Genomic DNA, 12327 nt, shown 5'->3' on the forward strand with positions numbered 1-12327 from the left:
CCGTCATTCCCTGACAAGAACCAGGGCTTTAAACGCCTGCAGCTCTGTCACAATGAAACAGGATCTCATGCCTTATTCACGTTACATCCGAGCAGTTCATTGCGTTGCGCCGGATGTCATTCATTTCAATAGGGACTGTACGGAAAGTTCAAGGCTCCTTTGCGAAATGGGTGGCGCAAACTTTGCGTTGTCTTCAGTGCGCTTCAGTGCAGACCGTCTGTCAATAGAACAGAAAGTTAGCAAACTACTGAACATGATTAAAACGTGGTTTTCGCCTATGGCTTTATGGGATTCCTATAAGTGAGTAGTATTTTAATAGTAATGTTAAATAATACACATTGACTGTTAAGCCAATTATATTATGACTGTTGCCTCTCGTTTTAGTTTGTGATGGTAATGATTTTTTATTTTTATTTTTTATGTTAATTATTAGGTGGAGGTTACTAGCTACAGTATCTTCAACCTAGCCTAGCTAGGTGCTCTGTAAGCTATTTTGATATGCTAGAATTTAGAGAAACAAGTTGAGGAAAAAATAACTAAGCATGTTTCATTATCACCTGAAACAATATGTTTCTCCTATCTTGAATGAAAACGTCATATTTTGCAATCTCCCAAAATAAAAAAAACTGACGAGAGACTAGGCTCTCCTCCATCTTGTCTTGCGTTGTGAAACCCTATGCTCGTTCTCCCTCAATTTTCAGTCTTTTTTTTATCCCCACACACAGAGCAGACCCCTGGGAGAGCTAATAGCAGAGTTATGGGTCAAGCACATAGCAGCGTGTGTGTGTGTGCGCGCACGTACTGTATGTGTCAGTGAGAGTGGGGGAGTGAAAGAGACACCTCATCTCTGTCCTAGCTGCTCTGGTCTGGTGGTGGTGGCAGAGTCTGAAATGCTCTCAATGGTCACACAGCGGTAGATTACCGAGAACACAGCTGGAGTGTGTAAAGCCTTTAAGGAGCAGCTGCTCCACAAGATGTTTACTCCCACAGGAGCTGAAATATTGATCGCTCCCAGCCAGACAAAGCACAGGACTGAGCCAGCTCCATGTATAATTGAAGTAGGATTTCCAAGCATGGCTGTCAAAAAGGGAGTTACCCGGCGAAACCCAAAGCCCCACCAGTTCCCTTTTTCTATGTATAATTGTGTATGCAATTGAAGTTGACGAGAAGTTGGGAAGTGAGGAATTTGGATTGTTTTCGACCACTGGTTGCATTAGTTTTTATCTACACTGAAGAAGAATATAAACTCAACATGTAAAGATGTTGGTTCCATGTTTCATGAGCTGAAATAAAAGATCCCAGAAACGTTCCATTTGCACAAAAAGCTTATTTCTCTCAAATTTCATGCACACATTTGTTTACATCCCTGTTAGTGAGCATGTCTCCTTTACCAAGTTAATCCATCCACCGGACAGGTGTGGCAAAACGAGAAACTGATTAAAGAGCATGATCGTTACACAGGTGCACCTTGTGCTGGGGACACAATGCCACAGATGTCTCAAGTTTTGAAGATTTTGATGCAATTATGCTGAATGCAGGAATGTCCACCAGAGCTGTTGCCAGATAATGTAATGTTAATTTCTCTACCATAAGCCACCACATCCGGCTTCTTCACCTGCGGAATCGTCTGAGACCAGCCACCCGTACAGCTGATGAAACTGTGGGTTTGCACAACCGAAGAATTTCTGCACAAACTGTCAAAAAACGTCTCAGGGAAGCTCATCTGTGTGCTCGTCATCCTCACCAGGGTCTTGACCTGACTGCAGTTTGGAGTCGTAACAGACTTCAGTGTGCAAATGCTCACCTTCGATGGCCACTGGAATGCTGGAGAAGTGTGCTCTTCACGGATGAATCCCGGTTTCAACTGTACAGGGCAGATGGCGGTGTATGGCAATGTGTGGCCGAGCAGTTTGCTGATGTTAACATTGTGAATAGTGTCCCATGGTGGTGCTGGGGTTGGGCAGGCATAAACTACGGACAACGAACACAATTGCATTTTATCGATGGCAATTTGAATGCACAGCGATACCGTGACAAGATCCTGAGGCCCATTGTCGTGCCATTCATCTGCCGCCATCACTTCATGTTTCACCATGATAATGCATGGCCCCATGTCGCAAGGATCTGTACACCATTCCTGTAAGCTGAAAATGTTCTTCCATGGCCTGCATACTCACCAGACATGTCACCCATTGAGCATTTGGGATGCCCTGGATCGACGTGTACGATAGCATGTTCCAGTTCCTGCCAATCCAGCAACTTCGCACAGCCATCGAAGATGAGTGGGACAACATTCCACAGGCCACAATCAAAAGCCCGATCAACTCTATTCTAAGGAGATGTGTCGCGCTGCATGAGGCAAATGGTGGTCACACCAGATACTGACTGGTTTTCTGATACCTTAAAAAAAAAAGTAGGGGTGTATCTGTGACCAACTGATGCATATTTGTATTCCCAGTTATGAGAAATCCACAGGGYCTAATGAATTTATTTCAATTGACTGATTTCCTTATATGAACTGTAACTCAGTAAAATCTTTGAAATTGTTGCATGTTACGTTTATATTTTTGTTCAGTGTATTTTGGTCTTGGGGAAAAGTTTAGTCACTGTTGAAAACAGGACAAAAATGGACAAATGTGTGATGTCTAACATTGCCACACATTTGCTATTCTAGGCTAAGCGCAGGGAGGATTTCTCCTTTTGAAACCACTGTGCTCTTTAGAGAGCGCATATGCAAAAACAAAATTGCTCTACTCACGGATGTTCAAATGTTTTCCCAGTAGTGACTTACTGCCTTTCAATAAGTTCCATTTAGAAGCTACGTAATGCTGTGCGTGTTCAGAACAAAAATGCCTTACCTGTATCACTCACACATAAAGTACCAAGTGCATCAACAAACCTGGGCATGCTTTTGGAAAGAGATGGCACCATAGGTTCTTATTAACGGTCTAACAAAATGGAGTGATCAGAATGAGAGCATGAACTACAGAGCAGAGCTACATACTTCCACCTCCATGAGGCTAGCTCTCTCCTCAGGCCACCTATGGCACAACAGAGCCATCTACTGACCAAAACTGGCATTGCCTCAAACTCACAGCGAGGGTGGAGAATGAGAGAACTATTACTATCACCAACACAACTTAAAATGTCAAGTTTGACCAATAAGCTCAACAGGTACTATTAATGAGGCCTACTGTCAGAGAATGAGTGGAGCTGGTTGACATTATTGGAACACTTGAGGAACCAGGTGACATCCCGTATTGCTGAGAAAGTAGAAGTAGTGAAGGGGACAACTTCCAGCTTCATTCCAAAACTATTCCAATTTCCAAAATTCCTTAATTTTGCTAAACAAAACTTTAAGAGACTAAAAGAGGTGCTATATTTATCATTTTTATAATTCCGACTAACAAAATACACAGAACCAAAGCCTCATGGTTAAAACATTAACCTGCAATCTGTTGTATTCTTCTATTTGATTTGTTTTTATAAGGACAATGTTTCGAACCACAATAGGTCTTTGTCAGCAACTGGAAAATGTCACTGGATGTGGACATACTATGCCTAAAGAACACAGCAAGGTTTTGAATTTGAAATATAGCTTATTGAAAAAATATACACCAAGGATACAAAACATTAAGAACACCTGCTCTTTCCATGACACAGCTTTCACCTGGATTCACCTGGTCATTCTATGATCCTTTATTGATGTCACTTGTTAAATCCACTTCAAATCAGTGTAGATGAAAGGAAGGACACGGGTTAAAGAATGATTTTTAAGCCTTGAGATAATTGAGACATGGATTGTGTATGTGTGCCATTCAGAGGGTGAATGGGCAAGGCAAAATATTGAATTGTCTTTGAACGAGGTATGGTAGTAAGAGCCAGGTGCACTAGTTTGTGTCTTTCCCCCCCTCTGATAACCAGGTGGTGAATCGCATCTCTGCATGTCTGGCAGACATATCAGTGTGGATGACGGATCACCACCTCAAGCTGAACCTCGGCAAGACGGAGCTGCTCTTCCTCCCGGGGAAGGACTGCCCGTTCCATGATCTCGCCATCACGGTTGACAACTCCATTGTGTCCTCCTCCCAGAGTGCTAAGAACCTTGGCGTGATCCTGGACAACACCCTGTCGTTCTCAACTAACATCAAGGCGGTGACCCGTTCCTGTAGGTTCATGCTCTACAACATTCGCAGAGTACGACCCTGCCTCACGCAGGAAGCGGCGCAGGTCCTAATCCAGGCACTTGTCATCTCCCGTCTGGATTACTGCAACTCGCTGTTGGCTGGGCTCCCTGCCTGTGCCATTAAACCCCTACAACTCATCCAGAACGCCGCAGCCCGTCTGGTGTTCAACCTTCCCAAGTTCTCTCACGTCACCCCGCTCCTCCGCTCTCTCCACTGGCTTCCAGTTGAAGCTCGCATCCGCTACAAGACCATGGTGCTTGCCTACGGAGCTGTGAGGGGAACGGCACCACCGTACCTTCAGGCTCTGATCAGGCCCTACACCCAAACAAGGGCACTGCGTTCATCCACCTCTGGCCTGCTCGCCTCCCTACCTCTGAGGAAGTACAGTTCCCGCTCAGCCCAGTCAAAACTGTTCGCTGCTCTGGCACCCCAATGGTGGAACAAACTCCCTCACGACGCCAGGTCAGCGGAGTCAATCACCACCTTCCGGAGACACCTGAAACCCCACCTCTTTAAGGAATACCTAGGATAGGATAAAGTAATCCTTCTAACCCCCCCCCCCTTAAAAGAGTTAGATGCACTATTGTAAAGTGGTTGTTCCACTGGATATCATAAGGTGAATGCACCAATTTGTAAGTCGCTCTGGATAAGAGCGTCTGCTAAATGACTTAAATGTAAATGTAAATGTGTCAAGAACTGCAACGCTGTTGGGTTTTTCATGCAGAACAGTTTTCCATGTGTATCAAGAATGGTCCACCACCCAAAGGACATCTAGCCAACTTGACACAACTATGGGAAGCATTGGAGTCAACAAGGGCCAGCATCCCTGTGGAACGCATTCGACACCTTGTAGAGTCCATGCCCCAATGAATTTAGGCTGTTGCAAATTCAATTGCAGGCCTGCCGAACAATATAGTATTTTATGATAGCATTCAACACAACATTATTTCTGTTTTCTCTGCTCATGAATGGGCAATAGCCTACATTTCAAATCTAAACAAAATATAGCTGCGTGAAGCAATGAAAAGGGCTCACAGGTTGACAGAAAGGACAACATTTGTTGGATAACAAAGCAAGTACTCTATCATGTAGGAACTACGTTCCTTTATGTGCAATCAGTGAAAGCACTACCATGTTGATTTAAAAATATCAGTTGGTACACTTAGGGCTGTGGCAGGCATTCAATTTTGTCAGCCTGATTGTCAAGCATATAACTGCCGGTCTCACGGTAATTGACCGTTAATTAACATAAACACATTTAGTATCTCCTTGCTTCCATGCATAGCCTACAAGCCACTGATAAAGACCTTTTGAACATCTACATTAAAAAGTGTAATAAATCCATGTAACATAGCCTACACCATCACAATAAATCCATTATTTATTTTAGACCGGTCTAAAGAAACATGATATGATGAAAATGTAGTCCATTTCAGAAGAACAGAATAGCTGTTATGCCCTGATCTGGCTATGCCATATGGCTGTGGGCTACACTAGTTCATCTAGCAGACAAGATTTGCTTAGACTTCCGTGGCATTATTTTTTAGTATGAAGAATATAATTGAACATAGCTGGATAAAATACAAAGGATATTTTCTCCAAACGATTTGACGGAGTGTGCACATGCGGCTATTCTATGTTGAGTGGCTAATAAAGAAACAAGTACTTCTATATGCTTAATCTGGAGTTACATACAAGTTTTGGGCTATATGTTTAGATTTTTTTATACCTTCTAAGGCTGCATGATACAACTAATGATGATTTTTTTTTTTAAGTCGCATGAAAGGCATGATTTCTGCTTTGTTTTTTTACGCAGGCTGTACACACTTCATGAGTCTCTCATTCACAATTTGACAAGCACTTGATAATACCTCGAATTTCCCAGCTGCATCCCCTTTGTGTGGCCGTAATTCCCCCTAAAACAAATCCATGCCTTTTGCGGCCAGTGCCCTTGGGCTGAATATAATCATTATAATTCCCTTCTCCCGGCTGCGTGCCAAAGCACCCCTCACTCACATGGCTCTCCGTCACGTGATCAGGTCTTTCTCACAGGCTACAGATGAAGACATACACATTGGGGACGCAACTGTGTACGTCCTTATCCAATTCCGAGGTGCATATTGAAGATATTGGAAGAACTGTCCACATTTACTTTTCGTCAGCCAACAAGATGGGTAGGCCTAACGAACAGCAAAAGCACTAGCCTTTGCCAATCTACTATCCCCCATAGTACAAACGTTGACCTATTCTATTTTGTACCAGAAATAAATATTCCAAAACATAGTCTGGGACAGTTGTGGGATGCGATAGATCCCAAATTAATACAACCACTAGCATAAAAAACGTGTTTTAAGCAATTAGCCTGACGCAGCAGATGAGAACGTTTAGCTTAAAATGTTCAATCTTCACATTATAAGCTCAGCAATGTGCACACGGCAGTAGGCTGGCTATCAGCGCAAATGTTACATTAGCAGGAAAACACCATTCTCAAAAGTGCCCACAAATGTGATTATGTATGCAATGCTTTAATTATAAAAGGTGCATTTTTTATGGTGAAAATTATTTTCACAAACTTGGAACTCACGCGCGCTGCGTATATATACCACTTAGACTCTACACCCGTTGTAAAGTGAATTAATGTGCTTCACTTTAAGAAGTTATTTGGCCACTTTAGTTGTGATACAAACCTTATCAAAACATATAGGCCTATGGGCTAGGCTACATGAAGTGTGCGACTATGATTTGAAAACAAATGGAGAAAAACATTTTGCACTAAAAAAGCATGTGCCTTTCTTTCCTTAAACTGGGCATCATTCACAAGTGATAATATATAATTCACAAGTTAATATTGTCACCATCACACGATTCTTGATTTAATCTTGTCTTTACATATACTAAATATTATGTGTGTGAAATTTGTTTTGATTTAGAATGGACCATTATCATACACCTGTATCGAAACGGGCAGCGGAAAAAATACATGTTATCAATGTACTTAAATTGCGAATGGACACTTTTCCCATGGTTCATTTTCATGCCAGCCTGGTAGGCTATACTCCTCTTGTAACAATGTGCTCTTTGGGCTAGATGTGCCTCAAGTGACCCACCTTGACAACATCCGGTGAAATTACAGAAATTGTAATAGTAAACATTCATGAAAATACAAGTGTCATACATCATTTTAAAGCGTAATTGTTTGTTAATCCAGCCGCGTTGTCAGATTTCAAAAAGGCTTTACGGCGAAAGCACACCATGCGATTATCTGAGGACAGCGCCCCGCATACAAAAGCATAAAAACCTTTTCCAACCAAGCAGATGCATCGCAAAAGTCAGAAATAGCGCTAAAATAAATCCCTTACCTTTGAAGATCTGGTTGCAATCACAAGGGTCCCAGTTACATAACAAATAGTCATTTTGTTTGATAAAGTCCTTCTTTATATCCCAAAAAAGTATGTTTTTATTTGGCGCGCTTCATTCAATAATCCACGTTTCCTCTCATTCAAAATGCATACAAAGTTAATCCCAAACATTACCAATAAACTTGGTCCAAACATGTCAAACAATGTTCCTAATCAATCCCCAGGTACCCTAATATGTAAATAAACCATACAATTTAAGATGGAAAATAGTATATTCAATACCGGAGATAAATAACCAAGTGCGCGCCCTCACCCGAGCGCGTCAAACATTTTCTGACCAAGCAGATGCATCACGAAAGTCAGAAATAGCGCTAAAATAAATCACTTACCTTTGAAGATCTTCATCTTTTTGCAATCCCAAGGCTCCCAGTTACACAATGAATGGTCGTTTTGTTTGATAAAGTCCTTCTTTATATCCCAAAAATGTTTGTTTTATTTGGCGCGTTTGATTCAGAAATACACCTGTTCAATACACCTAGATTCCTACAAAGGAATCTAAAAAGTTACCTTTAAACTTGGTCCAAACATTTCAAACAGTGTTTCTAATCCAACCTCAGGTACCCTAATATGTAAATAATCGATCAAATTTAAGACAGAATAAACTGTATTCAATACCGGAGAAAAACAACAAGGAGCACTCATTCACGCGCACCAAAAGACTAGAGTGCTTCTGAGTGACACTTTGAAAGAATACGAATACTTCTTCACATCTTCATACTTCTCCACAGCCCCCACCTCCGGGTTAGATTTTCTCAGGTTTTCGCCTGCAGAATCAGTTTTGTTATACTCACAGACCATATTTTGACAGTTTTGGAAACTTTGGAGTGTTTTCTATCCTAATCTGTAAATTATATGCATATTCTACGATCTGGACCTGAGAAATAATCCGTTTACCTTGGGAACGTTATTAAAAAAATATTTTTAAAAATCTGACCCCTAGCGTCAAGAGGTTAAAGTTGGTGGTTACTACTGGTTTCAGATTGTGAGGGAAACTGTCTGCCATGTTTGGTGTTTTGGTAAGGGTTCGGAGTGACGTCACGCATCCAAGAAGCCTCGCCCAATCATTTTGCGACATGATATGCGATAACCATACATCCCTAAGAAATATAAAAAAGAGAGAGAGAGGACTGAAAAGGCAGGCACATGGATTTTATGTTTTGGTGCAGTGGGGAAGCCTTGGGGTTCTCTCTGAGCCCCAGGAAGAGTAGCTAAAGAGTAGCTGCTGCTTTTTCAACAGTGAATGGGGATCCTAATAAAATACAAAAAAGCTTTGCTGTGAACCCCTAATAAAAGTAAATACAGCAATAAAAGCCGTTTAAAAGTTGGGTTCTTCTGTCATTAAAAGTTCTACCTGTGAAGGAGTAAATGATGTGTCCATAAACATGAACATCCTCATTGTCATGATGTCAATGCCTCAATTCTACAGAGAGAGAAAGTGAGAGACAGGGAGAGTGTGAGTGAATGAGTGAGTGAGAAGACTTAATAGGAGCCTTTTCTTTCTGCCTTAATCACTTTGATTGTTTGTGAGTCATTCTCTTTGCCCGATATTAAAACCAATCCATCGGGACCTATGCAATTTCACTGAGCTCCCCCGCTGCTCGGCTAGAATCCCTGAGACTTTATTTGGAGATCAAACAGCAACTTGCCACTCATAAACACCAACATGAATGCAATACATCGGCCCAAATCAAATCAAAAATGGATATGCCTCTTGCAGCCTGACAGAAACCAGACCGTAGTCACTTAATAATCCTGATAAGATATATGATGTGTTACGACCGCCTGGGGCTGATGGGATCTGAAATATGGAATTAATGAAGGCCTACAGTATGCGTCTGTGAATGCAGTATTTCTGCTGCTCAATGGTGTTTGTGAACAACAGCCGTGGCAGGTAGCTTAGCGGTTAAGAGCGTTGGACCAGTAAGCATAAGGTCGCTGGTTCAAATCCCGGAGCTGACTAGGTGAGAAATAGGTCGATGTGCCCTTGAGCAAGGCACTTAACCCAAGTTGCTCTGGATAAGAGCGTCTGCTAAGTGACTAAAATATAACAGGCATGGGGTTAATTAAATTGTATTCAGTCAATTCAGGATTATTTGAAAAATACCTTAACTGAAAATGGCCATTTAATTTGAGCACAAATCCTAAATTGACTGCGTTACTGGAATTGACCCCAACCTTTGAAGAAATCTATTTACTCACTTTTATTTTTATTAAGTAGCTGACAAATTCTTAGTGCTCAAACAACATTCTTAATAGCTTGTCCTCGGAGGGGTCTAATGTGAAATGCATAATGGCATATTGCACCAAAACAATATTGGCCAATAGCTACTTAGCGACTGAGCCCATTTAACAGCTAATTGAGTGTCAGCTCTCCCTTGAACAAATTCCTTATAACTAGTCTAAAGACTGCTGACCAATGGAAGCCTTCTTAAGAATGGACTTCCATTTCCTCCATTTCCAAATATTATTGGCCTAGCCCGTGCCCCTATAGATCTCTATTTTCGGCTGGCGTTAAGGCGCGGGTGTCAATGCACATTCGTTGGGAATTTTGACCTGATGAAGGGGAATGTACACTTTAGGAAGTAAATCTAAGCAAAGAGATGTATTCAATCCACTAATACTAAAAACATGTGCATTTAACGTAAAAACATCTCTATATTTAGTATTTTGATCGCCGACAAGGTTTATTTGAGCTACGGTCAGCGCCATTTTAAATTGCCATAGTAACGACTGACGCCAGTGCGTCACTGGCAGGCATCAGCAAATTGTCCGTGGTATTGAGTTTTGCGCGGAGAGTGAATGAAGAGAGTGAGGTTAGGGGCGGACAACGAAGATGGTAACAGCAAGTTGTAATTCAAACATGAACTGTATAGCGCCAGGCTGTATGAATTGGCTCCAAAAAAATCCCTCTGTAAACTACCATCGGCTTCCCAAGGACCTACAACTTTAGAAGAAGTGGCTCCATGTCCTGAAGAGGAAGGACGTGCCAGCTTGACCTAGCAGGATCTGCAGACAGCACTTCGCGGAGGTAGACTTCGCAATGAAGGGCACTTTCGATGCGGAAACCGGGAGTTTCCGAATGGAAAGGAGTCATAGGCCTACGTTGAAGCCCTCTGCTTGCGCCTCCATTTGAAATTTAGGGTTATGGTGTAGGGGTTACCGACCGACCATCATGAACATCACTGATTTGAGTCAAGCAAAAGCAACTGAATGGAGGAGGCGACACGAGTAAATGCAATGGAGCCTGAGGTAACGTTAAACGGTCATGACTGAGCCTCTTAAAGAAGAAGTTACAGATCTGTGAGAGCCAGAAATCTTGCTTGTTTTGTTTCCACCATAATTTGCAAATAAATTCATTAAAAATCCTACAATGTGATTTTCTGGATTTCTTTTTCTCATTTTGTCTGTCATAGTTGAAGTGTACCTATGATGCAAATTACAGGCCTCTCTCATCTTTTTAAGTGGGAGAACTTGCACAATTGGTGGCTGACTAAATACTTTTTTGCCCCACTGTATTTGGGTTGAGTTGTCTTAACAAAACATTTTTTTGTTTTCAGGATGATATCTTCATCCCTGAAAACGTTTTCATCCTGGAGGAGACTGTGCTGGAGGCAGAGGTGGTACATGCAAATCCATGTTATTTCTAAGGCTATTGTTTATTTCAAGTATATGCAGTGATTCTTGAATATTACTACAGCCTAATAATAGATGCCTTAATTGTTTTCTACCAACAGGAAAGAACAGTTAGTACAGCATGCCAAACTGACTCCTGGGTGCCAGTGTTCCCATGCTGCGGTGGAGAAGACGTCCACCAGGACCATCACTAAATAGCTCAGGGCCCAGCTAGATTGCGCTCACAACCATCAGTATACAACCGGGTCCTGCCCCTATACGCCACAGATGGAGCTGACGGAGAGCGAGATCAGTGAAGACCATAACTCGCTGTATGAACCTGAGAGCTCAGAATCACAATCATCCCAGAGCGAGCCAAGATATACTATCGATCACTTTGGGGGAGCAGGATGGTGTTCTGAAAATGGAGAAAGAGCAGGCCATTCAACAGCGAATTCAAAGATACACCCATCCATAAAGGGAATCGGAGTGGAATTGTTTTAACGCAGATTTTTTTTAACCCGTTTCAATAGATGATGTGCTACCTTGTCCCGGTTCTGCTGTTTCGATTTTCTCTCTCTCAACCTATGAATGCTCAGCTACGAAAAGACAACTGACATTTGCTCCTGAGGTGTTGAACTGTTGCACCCTCTATAACCACTGTGGTTATTATTTTGATGTAAAAAGGGATTTTGTMAAATACATTTGATTGATTGTTTGCTGTGCTGGATGTTGTGTATTCACTAACTCTCTGAGTGATGGGCCATTTTTATAGTGTCTAACATATGTGTGTATTTAATCTCCATCTTAACTTTTAAAGTGGCAATCAGCAGTAGAAACAAAGTGTCTCCCTGCTCCTCTTTCAGTAAAAAGCTGAGGGATGGGGCTGGAGAAATGTAATCACTCTCAAATTCATAGACGGAGCGATAGATGCAATGACTGACCATCCATGAAATCAAAATTGTAATCATGTTTCTATGATCTATTTCCACTACCATCTACCCAGTTCACTTTGGATAAAGGCGTCTGCTAAATGGCATATATTATTAAAGTCTACTTTGACTCTGCCAACTAGCTACCCAGTGGAGTTACCATTCCTTTCCAATAGA

The 12327-nt window shown here is 41.8% G+C and overlaps 1 long non-coding RNA gene across 1 annotated transcript; it reads left to right on the forward strand.

The window, feature by feature from the left end:
- Positions 1–218: 218 nt before the first annotated feature.
- LOC111966085 (uncharacterized) lies at positions 219–12327 on the forward strand. The gene is made up of 3 exons (XR_002877615.2): positions 219–300; positions 11164–11223; positions 11341–12327. It is a non-coding gene; the product is annotated as an uncharacterized lncRNA (long non-coding RNA).

This window comes from Salvelinus sp. IW2-2015, linkage group LG7 (assembly GCF_002910315.2).
Source record: "Salvelinus sp. IW2-2015 linkage group LG7, ASM291031v2, whole genome shotgun sequence".
Taxonomy (NCBI): domain Eukaryota; kingdom Metazoa; phylum Chordata; class Actinopteri; order Salmoniformes; family Salmonidae; genus Salvelinus; species Salvelinus sp. IW2-2015.